General features: G+C 44.7%; 1 protein-coding gene and 1 non-coding gene across 2 annotated transcripts in view; one reads left to right on the plus strand and one right to left on the minus strand.

Moving 5' to 3' along the window:
• LOC124775891 (facilitated trehalose transporter Tret1-like) overlaps positions 1–12,820 on the plus strand; it is a 349,558-nt gene that overhangs the window by 21,785 nt on the left and 314,953 nt on the right. The window lies entirely within an intron of this gene.
• Trnat-ugu lies at positions 5,741–5,815 on the minus strand. Its single transcript has one exon. It is a non-coding gene; the product is annotated as a tRNA-Thr (tRNA).

Here is a 12,820-nt window from a genome sequence, read left to right on the forward strand (position 1 = left end):
CAAACCTCTCTGTGATGTACAACGCCTCTCTTGTAACGTCTGCTATTGGAGTTTGTTGAGCATCACTGTAAGCCACCTTGCCGAGTAAAGAACCCCAGACGAAACGTGCCGCTGTTCATTGGAGGAGGAGGAGGAGATTAGTGTTTAACGTCCCGTCGACAACGAGGTCATTAGAGACGGAGCGCAAGCTCGGGTGAGGGAAGGATGGGGAAGGAAATCGGCCGTGCCCTTTCAAAGGAACCATCCCGGCATTTGCCTCAAGCGATTTAGGGAAATCACGGAAAACCTAAATCAGGATGGCCGGAGACGGGATTGAACCGTCGTCCTCCCGAATGCGAGTCCAGTGTGCTAACCACTGCGCCACCTCGCTCGGTGTTCATTGAATCTTCCCTCTCATCCTACCTGGTATGGCTCCAAGGTTGATGAACGCTACTCAAGAATCGGTCGAACAAGCGCCTTGTAAGTCACTTCATTCGTGGATTAGTTACATTTCCTTAAGGTTGTTCCTATGAATCTCATTCTGGCAGCTGCTTTTCCTACTATTTGTTTTACGTCTTCATTCCACGTAAGGTCGCTCTGGTTACTTATTCCTACATATTTTATGGAGATGCTGTTTCCAGCAATTTGCCAACAGTGGTGTAGTGGTTTATTAATTGATTGCTTTTCCTATGCGTTGGCAGTCATTGATGTTGATGGTCAACTGCCAGAACCTGCAACATTCATCACACCTCTGCAGATCGTTCTGCAAACCAGTACTGTTTCCTAGTGTTGCTGCGTTTTTATAGACAACCGCATCTCCTGGGAACAGTCCTAAAGAGCATCCGAAGCTTTCTACTAGATCATTTATATACATAATAAACTGTAACGTTCCTATCACACTTCCTTGGGGTACGCCGGAAATTACCTTTACTTCTCTCGATTTGGTTCCGTTAAGAGCGAGGTGTTCTATCTGCAAGTAAATCTTGAATCTATTCCGATACTCGGTAAGCTCGTATTTCTTTCACTAAACAGAAGTGTATGATGTTTCAAATGCGTTCCTGCAATTAAGATACACGGTATCAATCTGAGCGCCGTTGTTCAAATGGCTCTGAGCACTATGGGACTTAACAGCTGAGGTCATTAGTCCCCTAGAACTTAGAACTACTTAAACCTAACTAACCTAAGGACATCACACACATCCATGCCCGAGGCAGGATTCGAACCTGCGACCGTTGCGGTCGCGCGGTTCCAGACTGAAGCGCCTAGAACCGCTCGGCCACTCAGGCCGGCAGCGCCGTTGTCTAGAGCACTATGGATGCCGTAGAGAAACGATGGGGAATGCTGTATTTTGAGAAGTGAACAGAATTAACAATAAACCATTATTCCAGGAGGAACACATACTTCAGTCTCTGTCCTGATGACAATACCATTAATATTGGCCAAGAAAGAAATGCGAGAAAACCGGAATAGAAGAGAATCGAACAGTTTGAGATGTAGTTTTTCAGTTCGACGCTGATGAGATGTGAGTTTTTCTGCAGACTCAGCAAAGAAAACATGTGGAAAACACAAAAAAATGGGACACGTAGTAGAACATGTTTTAAGGCATTAGGGAATAACTTTCACGGCACTAGAGCGATCTATAGTTGGTAAACTGACTGAATACGTTCTACAATTTAATTGAGGACGTAGGGTGCAACCGCTATGTGAGAAGAAAAGGTTGGCGTAAGACAGGAATTCGTGGTGGGTGGGATCTGATGACTTAAAAAGAAAAACAAATCTGATTTTTTATTATTTTATGGTCAACTTAAATACAATGTACTGGTAAATATGCAACACGTTACTTTTAATTCTCACCAATGAAATAAGTGTTTTCCTATGCATTTTGTTAACTATGCAGACAGTGCGGGTACGTAATTCATAAATTGTTCCAAGAGAATCGTTGACTGTAAGACGTAGTTTTTTTGTGTGTAAGTAACGTAAATGATGTGTGTCATATACTTTTTCTTCGTTTAAGTGATTTTCATATCGGCTTTTGATACGGTGCGACATCTGTCACCCATTGTGGTTCATAGATTTTTGTAAACGGACGAATTACTTCACTCACAATGCAATATTTCGAAACGGTGTCGCGTCTCTCTTACAAAGTCTTATTAAATAAAGCAACCTTACATACTACTGAATACTCTGTGATGTATCTAATGGGTCTCTTTTCACTCTGCTTTCTGGATGTAACAGAATATTAGTTCGAAACTCATCATGCAACGTTCTTCTTTGCGACTTTCCGTTATATTCAAGCGAAACGTCCCGGCTGAACTCTACAGCAGTGACATTTCGTTGTCCTCAGTGACCAGACAGAGCAGAGAATTACAGGTACTACTGGCATGGCGACTCACGGGCAAACAGCAACGCCACCTGCAACGAAAAGGGTTACTTCATTGTTCTCGTCGGTTCAGGAAAGTTTTTAAAGAAACCATTCTTCTAAGGATTTGTTAGTTGGTCATGTGATTAAATACGGCTTAGATTCTAATTGTTTTTTAAGTGTAGGGTAACTATGCGTAAAATGTTAGGTCCGGTAGATACACCGGACGGCACTGACATAGTGGAGAAAATTTTACTAATCAGAACAATAACACAATCATACTACATACTTCTGTCAGTGAAATACCGGCCTTTAATACCAAATGAACCCGTAAAATACATAATTTGTATCTATTTTATTAGAAAACTTTGCCGATTGAGGAGAATAGATGAAGCTCTTTTCCAATCGGAAAGTCGAGCGTTATTCAACTTAGTATGATGCCTGACGTTTTCGTAGTTTTCTTTTAACTAAATGGAAACGGTGCATTAACGTCATCGCTTTCCCTCTACCAGCGAGAACATGATCACAAATCAAATCCGACCGAGGTGGTGCAGTAATTAAAAGCTTTGGACCGGAATTCGGTAGAAACGGTGTTCAGATCCCAAGCCTATCAATTAAATTTAGTTTCCAATTTTTGCCTTAAGATGAATTACAGGTAAATTCCTTTCAAAATTACACAGCAGATTACTTTCACCATATTTGTCGGACAGTAGCTTATAACTTCCACGTCTTCATCGTCTACAGAACGTTGACCCTTCCATGCTTCATGGTCGTCTCGATAGCTGCTAATGGCTGAACACGTAGTTCACATTCAGTTATAAAGTCATTGGCCTACTAATTTTGAGCTGTCGTCGTTTGGTGCTACATCTACTGCGGTTTGTTAAAATGTATTGTTGGTTTCCCTTTCTACCTCTCACGTATTTTGTTGAAAAATATTGGGCGTGTTTCACTAAAGTCTCTTATGTATGGATAAGGATACATAGTTGATAAGCACACAGAGACCCTTTTCACACACTTAACTATGTGTACTGCTTACCTCCCAATGCATTGGCAGCATATATCACAGAACATCTGACTTGTGTAGTTCCAAAATAGAGTATATTTCCTATGCCGCTCTATAAAAATGCCTTGTGCCTTGGTAAATTGATAGGCCTGGCCAGACTGTCGTTTATCTGACCATGTGTCTTCCTATACATCTTGTCCACCATAGGATAAGCCTATTAATTTACAAATTCTTCATGTAAAAGATTTCTTCCTAATTTCCTCACCGCATTCATTTCATTTGGCACGATGACTTAACAAACTAACTTATGAATTTACTCGTGTTTTCAAATTCGGTGTTCCTTCCATGCTGAATGATACCTGTCGTCGTTTACTACTTTAAGGTACTGGTAAGATCAGCTACGCAAAATATCTCTTTACTGATTCGCTAACTCTCAAAAATGACTCTACAAGTAGATGCTACGTTTGCTTTGCTTGCAACAAGTACCAAACACAAAATTTCTGATTAATGGGCCAAATTTATTTAAATATTGATTAAACTAATAAAAAGTCACCACACCACAGATCATTTTATGATTTAATAAAATACCAATCCAATAATCATTATAAATTTTATTGAAACATTGCTAAGAGAAGGTGCAAACTGACATTTAAAGGACTCTGACTAAGGAGCGGAATGGGGCGGAGAGATGTAACAGTAAGTAATTTGACAGTAATTCACATTTATTTTCTCATTAACAGTAACAAACACACACACACACACACACACACACACACACACACACACACACTGAAGTTAAAACACAGTTACTTGGGATGCTAGCGCGTTCATCGACACATGGCACGTTATACAGCGTAGCATCTGGACCGACACATGTGGGGCAAGACTGCTAAATTACTGGATACGATTTATCAAGATCACACACACCACGTTCATATTGATTACTCACACAACGAAAGATAGAATTTGGAAAAAAGCTTCCCTAACGCACATGTAAGCTCACTGCGACATAGCGCGACTGCCTTTAACGGTCAGTTTCAGAGAACAAAGTCCAGTTCTAAAATTCCGTACAACCCAGTAATTTTGTAAATAAGTTTACCAAACAAGAGCACATCTACTCCGTCATGAAACTGAGGCTTCAATTAGAACACGAGAGATGTTTACGTCGAACTGGAACCTCACGATGTTCAGAGAAACACACGTGCACCACAGTACGGGTTACTGAGTCTGTGGGAATGAAATACAAATTGGACGGTAAATTCAATAAAATTTATCACAAAGCACATCCATACATAATTCGCTAAGCTAACTAAAGCTGTACCACATGTGGTGGCACCGCTTGTCCAAAAGTTACATTTGCACAAAAGGTCTCCTCGAAAAAAATGAATATTACTGAAACTAACAGTGTTCCCTGATAGAATTAGTGCGGCATGATTGAGTGCCACCACACACCAGAGTGGCTACCGGGAACTCAAACAAATCCCTCACACATTTCAACTCAACAGACGGAGATGCTATTCAGAGCATCCGCATTGACCGGCGTTCTAGGGAAGAGTAACCTAATCGCCTCTCCCGTCCGGGGTCCACATACGGTGGCCGGTAGGGCCCAGAGAACGTAAGCGGTTTTTACCTGTACCATCCTTACACTGGGTGACGACTAGTGGCCAATAATACCTCTCTGACCCAACGTAGCCGTATTCGAAGCTCTGCACAATGATTGGCTACACTGCTCTTGACATCCATAGAACCATGTAGCGGCTCACATGGAGTCATTACATCACTAACAGCTGACAATGCCTAAATTCTGTAATGCTATTCTAGGATCTGAGGGGACGTAACCTCTAGCCTTGATAATGGCCTCAGTTGGATGGGAAAGAGTGTATATAATTTCTTCAGGTATGGCATATGCAGTAAAAACGTCTCACTGATGGTAAGATCCAGTAGTGCTAGCAAGCCGCAATGATATGTATTCCTACATTTTACCTGTTGTTACAAATAGTCCCATAGATTTTTTGTGGGAGTAAGGTCTCGTGATATAGCAGATGAGGTGCAACGGTGTGTATGAGTGTGTGTCAAACCAGGAATCTATACGTTCACCTCAGCGTACATGGTTGTCATCATTTTGGGAGAGGCACAAAGGAATTATGACGATGTAGGAAAGAAAGCCAAAGAATAAACGTCTTGTTAAGTGAAAGAAAACCTCCAAAACATCACACGGCCGTAACTACGACCTTCACACACTTCACCATCTTCATTATATGAAGATGGTATCCTTCCCGAAAGAACAGATACCATTGATGACCGTGCTCCTTCTCTAGAATGAAATTATGATTAAATCCAAACCCTTAGCTGCCGACAGGTGTAGTTGATATACATCAATGGCGACAGGTGAAAATGTGTGCCCCGACCGGGACTCGAACCCGGGAACTCCTGCTTACATGGCAGACGCTCTATCCATCTGAGCCACCGAGGGCACAGAGGATAGTGCGACATGTCCCGTGCACGCTTCCCGTGGGACCCACATTCCCAACTGTCTACAACTTACATTCGTAGTGATCCTAATAGATATTTGCCCATTCACTATTACCCGAACCAGATTAAGTTGACGATTCCCGTAAGAGCTCGGCCAAACCGTGCGCATTCGCACAGAATAATCTAGAGGTCAGTTAGTGCACAAAATCCTGCACCAGCAACACTTCTGCAGTTTTTGACGGCTATAGAGGCAGCATGGCTCAACATTTCTGCAGGGGACTTTAAGCGACTTGTTGCATCCACGCCACGTCGAGTTGCCACACTACGCCGCGTAAAAGGAGACCCGACACGATGTAAAGAGGTATCTCATGACTTTTATGACTGAATTCTGTTGTACCTGGTGCCGGGTAACAAGCTACTTCCCCAAGTAGGTCGCCGTGCTTAACGTCCTCACGTGATGGATGAATCATTACAAAAAGCCTCGCGCTTTGCCAGACGTACTGTGGTAGCTGTATTTACGTGACTCCAATCCGCCATGAAATGTAATGCGCGCCCCATTTTTAAAGATTAAAAACATGAGGTGTTGGTTGGCGCATCACTGGTAGGCTAAATTTATTTCACACAACAATGGATGTATACGTAAACTATCAAAACAACAACAATGTTTAAGTGACCCATCGTTAAGTGACGCAGTCTTTATTAAAAAAGAACGCCTAACTTGATTATCTACATGACATGCAGACTAACATAGTGTAAATCGCAGGCGTTACTGGTCATTGTTTACTAATGTCATCATTACTGGTATCCTCATTAGGAGTCTACATTACAAACAGATTCATTTCCTCTTTCGCCATCTTCCTTGATGTCTTTTTAAAGCATATCAGTTTCACTGTCGTCCAGAATATTTGAAACATAACGTTTGTAGAGTGGTTTTACGGTCATTCGTGTTTCGGTGCTTTTCCAATCAGCCAAAACCCAGTGTACAATAATGTCGGGTGAAGCACACTTAATTTTTCCTTTCGGAGCCAAATCACGGTACGGTTCGCAAAACAATTTTTCGTACGGAAACTTACTGGCAGATTTAAACAGTGTGCCGGACCCAGCCTCGAACTCGGGACCTTTGCCTTTGGCAGGCAAGTGCTCTGCCGACTGAATTTCCCAAGTACGACTCATGATCCGTCCTCACAGCTGTACTTGCGACAGTACCTCGTTTCCTACCTGCCACTCTCCGCGGAAGTTCTTCTCGAAGTCTCACATCAGCGCCTACTCCGTTCCAGAGTGAAAATTTCATCGTGGAAACATCCCCCAGCCTGTATTTAAGCCATGTCTCCGAAATATCCTTTCTTCCGTGGGTGCTAGTCTTGCGAGTTTCGCAGGAGAACTGTAAAGTTTGGAGGGACGGAGGGGTATACTTCTGGAAGCAACTTATGAGGACGGGTCATGAGTCATGTCTGGGTAACTCAGTCGCTCAAAGTGTGCCTTTGGCAGGGTAGCAGTGCGGACCGCGCGCAGCCGTCTCCCCCGTTGTGCGAGGTGATGCGTATCTTCAACTCTTACAGGAAGAACACTCTTAAGTTCACCTTTTCGAATGAATACCCACGACCCAAACACTAGCCGTCTATCACTTCCTAAGTGAAGACTTGAAGATCCCCAGTGACGGTCTCATCAGCATACACCTATCATTAGCAGAGCAGTTTATTTTAAGATGACTTCCGACGCTGCTAGCAAAGAGATTATCCAACGGACGCGTCGTGGACTAAAATTCAATCAACATCGGGCTGTGAATGTGGACCACGCAGGACTTTGCCTTCGAACGATCCGTGTTTTCGAACTGCCGTTCGAGGTGCATGAAGGCGAAGTCATTGCTGCGCTAAGACCGTATGGAAAAGTCCAGTTATTAGCCGAAACATGGGCACAATTTACGACGTATACGGTGCTTAATGGCGTGAGACAACTCCGAATAGGTCTCAAACGGCACGTCCCGTCATAAATTTCTATAGGCGGCTGCCGCGCATGAGTGATTTACGGCGGACAACCTCGAACATGTTCCATTTGTGGCAAAGACGGCCACGTCCGTAATGGATGCCTGAAACGCCGCATTACACAACTACGGCACGACGATACGAAGACTGATCGAACCACAACCGCCCTTTACATCGACTATGCAGCGACACTACACGCCCAGCCCTTACCAGACGCACTTCACAGCATCTCACAGAACCGATGCAACCGGACGCCACACAGCACCTTGCCACAAGCAATGCCGCCCGCGAACGTGATTACAACCGGAGACACTCAAGCTCGAAGTTCATTAGGACACCTGCGACAGTCTTATGGAGATTGAAGACCGCTTAATAGCAGCCGCAGCTTTTGTACCGGAACGACGCAAATCACTTCCTTCCTCAGACACCGATACATACTGCTGAAAGCAAAAGTCGCCTAAACGCCTCAAGAAACGCTGCACGACATAAGAATCGTCCAATGAGCCACCTTCGCAGGACGAAGAGGTGGCACACAAATCTGATGGAATACACGACAAATCTTTTACCGGTGCCACGGAGACGTGTCTTCCACAAGGCGTTGATCTGTCCTACAGAGACTGTGAAGAAGAGCCGCTCGTCACCGAAGCGATTGAGCCGACTCGTCCAGCGCCGCCACCTCTGATCAATGTTGAAACTGACGAACAGTTTTCATGGGCGGATGACATGGATTTACCATCTCCATCCGATGGGGAAATGAGATCTGTCCCTCTGTTAGTGCAACACTAAAATGGGGTATGTTTCTACGACGACTGCTGTGACCACTTTTTTTGTCATCAGTCTACTGATTGGTTTGATGCGGCCCGCCACGAATTCCTTTCCTGTGCTAACCTCTTCATCTCAGAGTAGCACTTGCAACCTACGTCCTCAATTATTTGCTTGACGTATTCCAATCTCTGTCTTCCTCTACAGTTCTTGCCCTCTACAGCTCCCTCTAGTACCATGGAAGTCATTCCCTCATGTCTTAGCCGGCCGAAGTGGCCGTGCGGTTAACGGCGCTGCAGTCTGGAACCGCAAGACCGCTACGGTCGCAGGTTCGAATCCTGCCTCGGGAATGGATGTTTGTGATGTCCTTAGGTTAGTTAGGTTTAACTAGTTCTAAGTTCTAGGGGACTAATGACATCAGCAGTTGAGTCCCATAGTGCTCAGAGCCATTTGAACCATTTGAACCCTCATGTCTTAGCAGATGTCCTATCATCCTGTCCCTTCTCCTTATCAGTGTTTTCCACATATTCCTTTCCTCTCCGATTCTGCGTAGAACCTCCTCATTCCTTACCTTATCAGTCCACCTAATTTTCAACATTCGTCTATAGCACCACATCTCAAATGCTTCGATTCTCTTCTGTTCCGGTTTTCCCACAGTCCATGTTTCACTACCATACAATGCTGTACTTCAGACGTACATCCTCAGAAATTTCTTCCTCAAATTAAGGCCGGTATTTGATATTAGTAGACTTCTCTTGGCCAGAAATGCCTTTTTTGCCATAGCGGGTCTGCTTTTGATGTCCTCCTTGCACAGCGACCAGCAGCAAATACTACACAGATGTACTCGGACGCCAGGGTAATGAAACGCAGTGCTGTCCTAACTGATCGCCGGCCTGAGTGGCCGAGCGGTTCTAGGCGCTTCAGTCTGGAACCGCGCTACCGCAACGGTCGCAGGTTCGAATCCTGCCTCGGGCATGGATGTGTGTGATGTCCTTAGGTTAGTTAGGTTTAAGTAGTTCTAAGTCTAGGGGACTGATGACCTCAGATGTTAAGTACCATAGTTCTTAGAGCCATTTCAACCGTTTTTGAACTCTGCTCCGACGTCGATACTATCGGGCCCCTTTCGTGAATTATTTACAGAGGATTTTCGCCAACCCGCCCAGAAGCTGGACTCTCGATGAAACGCGCCAACCAAGACGGGACGACCCCACGTCCCAACGACAGAACTAACGTTCTAACGGAGCGACGATGTGGAGCAAGGCGCAACAAGCCTCCCTGATTTTTCTTCATCTTCTAAATCTTTTTCGTCACAATGTTTATTCAGGGATGGCTCTGCATTTGCAGCCTTATTTGTTTTTGTTTCTCATGTCCTCTGCTGTTGTAGCCGTTGGGTAATCATATTTAGTATGCTCTGTATAATGTCTCCTAGTGTTTGTTTCTAAAAAGTGAGGATGCACAAGACTGTAACAGCTGGAAAAAAGTCGTTTAACACAAAACAAAAAAAGGCGGTTGAGCACTTTCCCGTGAAAGATAAAGGTCCCGAGTTTGAGTCCCAGGCCTGCAAAAAGTTTTAATCTGCCAGGAACGTTCATATCAGCGCACACTCTATTGCAGGGTGAAAATTTTCATTCTGGCATTTTTCGTACTGTTCCTGAATGAAACTCTGAAGGCTTTTTACATTAATTTCTAGAGGCTGTAAAACAGAAGTCATTCATCATGTCCTTTTTTACATCGAAATGAGATCAAGGTTAAGCATTGATGCTAGCTCGGAAACCCATCAGTATGGAGCTGACATGTTTCGAAGCTAATCAGGCATTAGTCATCCATCCCTTCTCTTGATTTCGTACAATGACGTCATCAGGGAGCAGTTTTTTATTTTTAGAGTTCTTGGTGTTGTTTCCCGCTTCGAGATTAAGAAAGTGGGAAGTTCGTGCCCATCTGCTATGATTGCCAGCATTACAGTTCGGCGCCGTTTTTCACACCCTGAGATAGTAACTTCTTTTCTCCCCTTCTCATCAATCGTGGAGTTACGTGGCATGTCACACCAAATTGACACCTCGTCAGTGTTGCCTATTTGGCCCTTGAAAATTTCTTCTCTTGCCAAAATGTTTTGACATACCGTTGAAATTCTTTTAAGTTTTGTTCTCAAAATCCTTGGAAGCAATAAAAAATGGAAATGTCGTATGGCTAGGGCCTCCCGTCGGGTAGACCGTTCGCCTGGTGCAGGTCTTTCGATTTGACGCCACTTCGGCGACCTGCGCGTCGATGGGGATGAAATGATGATGATTAGGACAACACAACACCCAGTCCCTGAGCGGAGAAAATTTCCGATCCAGCCGGGAATCGAACCCGGGCCCTTAGGATTGACAGTCTGTCACGCTGACCACTCAGCTACCAGGGCGGACCTTGGAAGCAATTAGGATACTGTTGTACGGCGCCGTAGAGATAAGGGTACCCATTTCAGAAAGCAATCAAACCGTCGACGGCTAACCTTAAACTCTTCCCTCTGTATATTAAGTGCTGCAGCCATTTCTTTTGCTCTATTTCTGTGCAACAGGCATTCTTCCTCCTTCCAAGGAAGACTTCCAAAACTTTTACTCCGACTTCAGGATGCCTTCCTTTGTGAGGACCTGTGAATTTCTTTCTAGAAGCGCTAGTTGCAAATAATGCCAATTTCTGATTCTTCCATAGACGAATGTTACTCTCAACTACATTGAACTCTAGCCTTACCCTACAGTTACCATATTTTCCAGGCTAAAGAATTACTTCACACTTGAAAGTAGTATCACACCATGTTCTTCTCTGCTTCCCATTCTTCATTTAGTGACTACCTAACGCCAATACACTACGCAGTAATAGGCCAACAATAATGTAACGAAGTTGAGAGTTACAGCAATGCCTTGTGACGTTGCCGGTGAACGAGGGATTCAGATTTCCACTCGAATGTAATGTCCATCGAACCTTACGAACACCCCAGTTTTGTATACTGCATATTATAAAAAGAAGTTGCAATAGAGTTGCCTTAGCACGCTATTTGAAATTTAACCTTACTAGTCACAGCGATGCCGCAATAGATACACCGGCGCCCGTCAGATCACCGAAGTTAAGCGCTGTCTGGCGTGGCCGGCACTTGGATGGGTAACCATCCAGGTCGCCATGCGCTGTTGCCATTTTTCGGGGTGCACTCGGCCTCGTGATGCCAATTTAGGAGGTACTCGACCGAATAGTAGCGGCTCCGGTCAAAGAAAACCATCATAACGACTGGGAGAGCGGTGTTCTGTCCAGATGCCCCTCCTATCCGCATTCTCAGCTTAGGATGACACGGCGGTCGGATGGTCCCGATGAGCCACTTGTGGCCTGAAGACGGAGTGCTGAGGGATGAGTCACAGCGACGTCAGGGCGATTGGGGAGCTAATTGTATGTGCAGCAGCGGCTCCAACGTCTAGAAAAGCCGACAACGATCGGGAGAGCGGTGTAACGTCCCTACGCCTCACCATACCGCGTCAGTTGCCACTGGCAAAGGGCGATACTTTGATAGGTCGGCCCCGAGTTACTCATCTCTTTTGTTTTTTCTTAGTGCCGCCACCACCATCACCACCACCACCACCACCACTTCTTCCATCCACCCTCCACCCCACCCACACCCCACAAACAATCTGCACAGCTTCCACGCTACCCTTTCCTTTTCTATCCAATATGAGCGTAAATTTTCCCCCATCGCCATGATTCCAGTTGGACGGATAAGTGTCGAGCGCTACCATACAGTCGTGTGCTATCAAGCGCAACTGCTGGAGTTGGCATCTTCGCAGTTGGTGTATACGTACGGTAACGGTAGGAATCCCTAGGGAAGAAGTTGGTAAATTCAGTTCTTCAGATTCAGCGTCCTGTTTACGCTAGCTCATGCTCGTGGGATTGCTCTTGGCATGTTCAAGAGACGTAACAGATTTTTTTCTGTGTTCTGCAGCAGTATGAAAAAGCGCGAATCGCTAACAAGCATCACGATGTACAAAGAAACGACAACAAATAAACATCCTGGTTCCTGTTCACGGTAATCTCTCGTCTCAAGGCTTTACGTCACTTTATACGAAAGGAACTTCCCCATTTATGGACACCATTATTACATTTGTGTGGTTACCATCTATTTTTCATCAACCATTCTCTTACTGGCATGTTGAAAACACGATACGTAGATCTGTAAGCGAATGCCTTACCGCAGAGAGCCCCTTCAGACAATGGCTACGCTGTCTCCACATATTCTTCAGT

This window comes from Schistocerca piceifrons, chromosome 2 (genome assembly GCF_021461385.2).
Source record: "Schistocerca piceifrons isolate TAMUIC-IGC-003096 chromosome 2, iqSchPice1.1, whole genome shotgun sequence".
NCBI lineage: Eukaryota > Metazoa > Arthropoda > Insecta > Orthoptera > Acrididae > Schistocerca > Schistocerca piceifrons.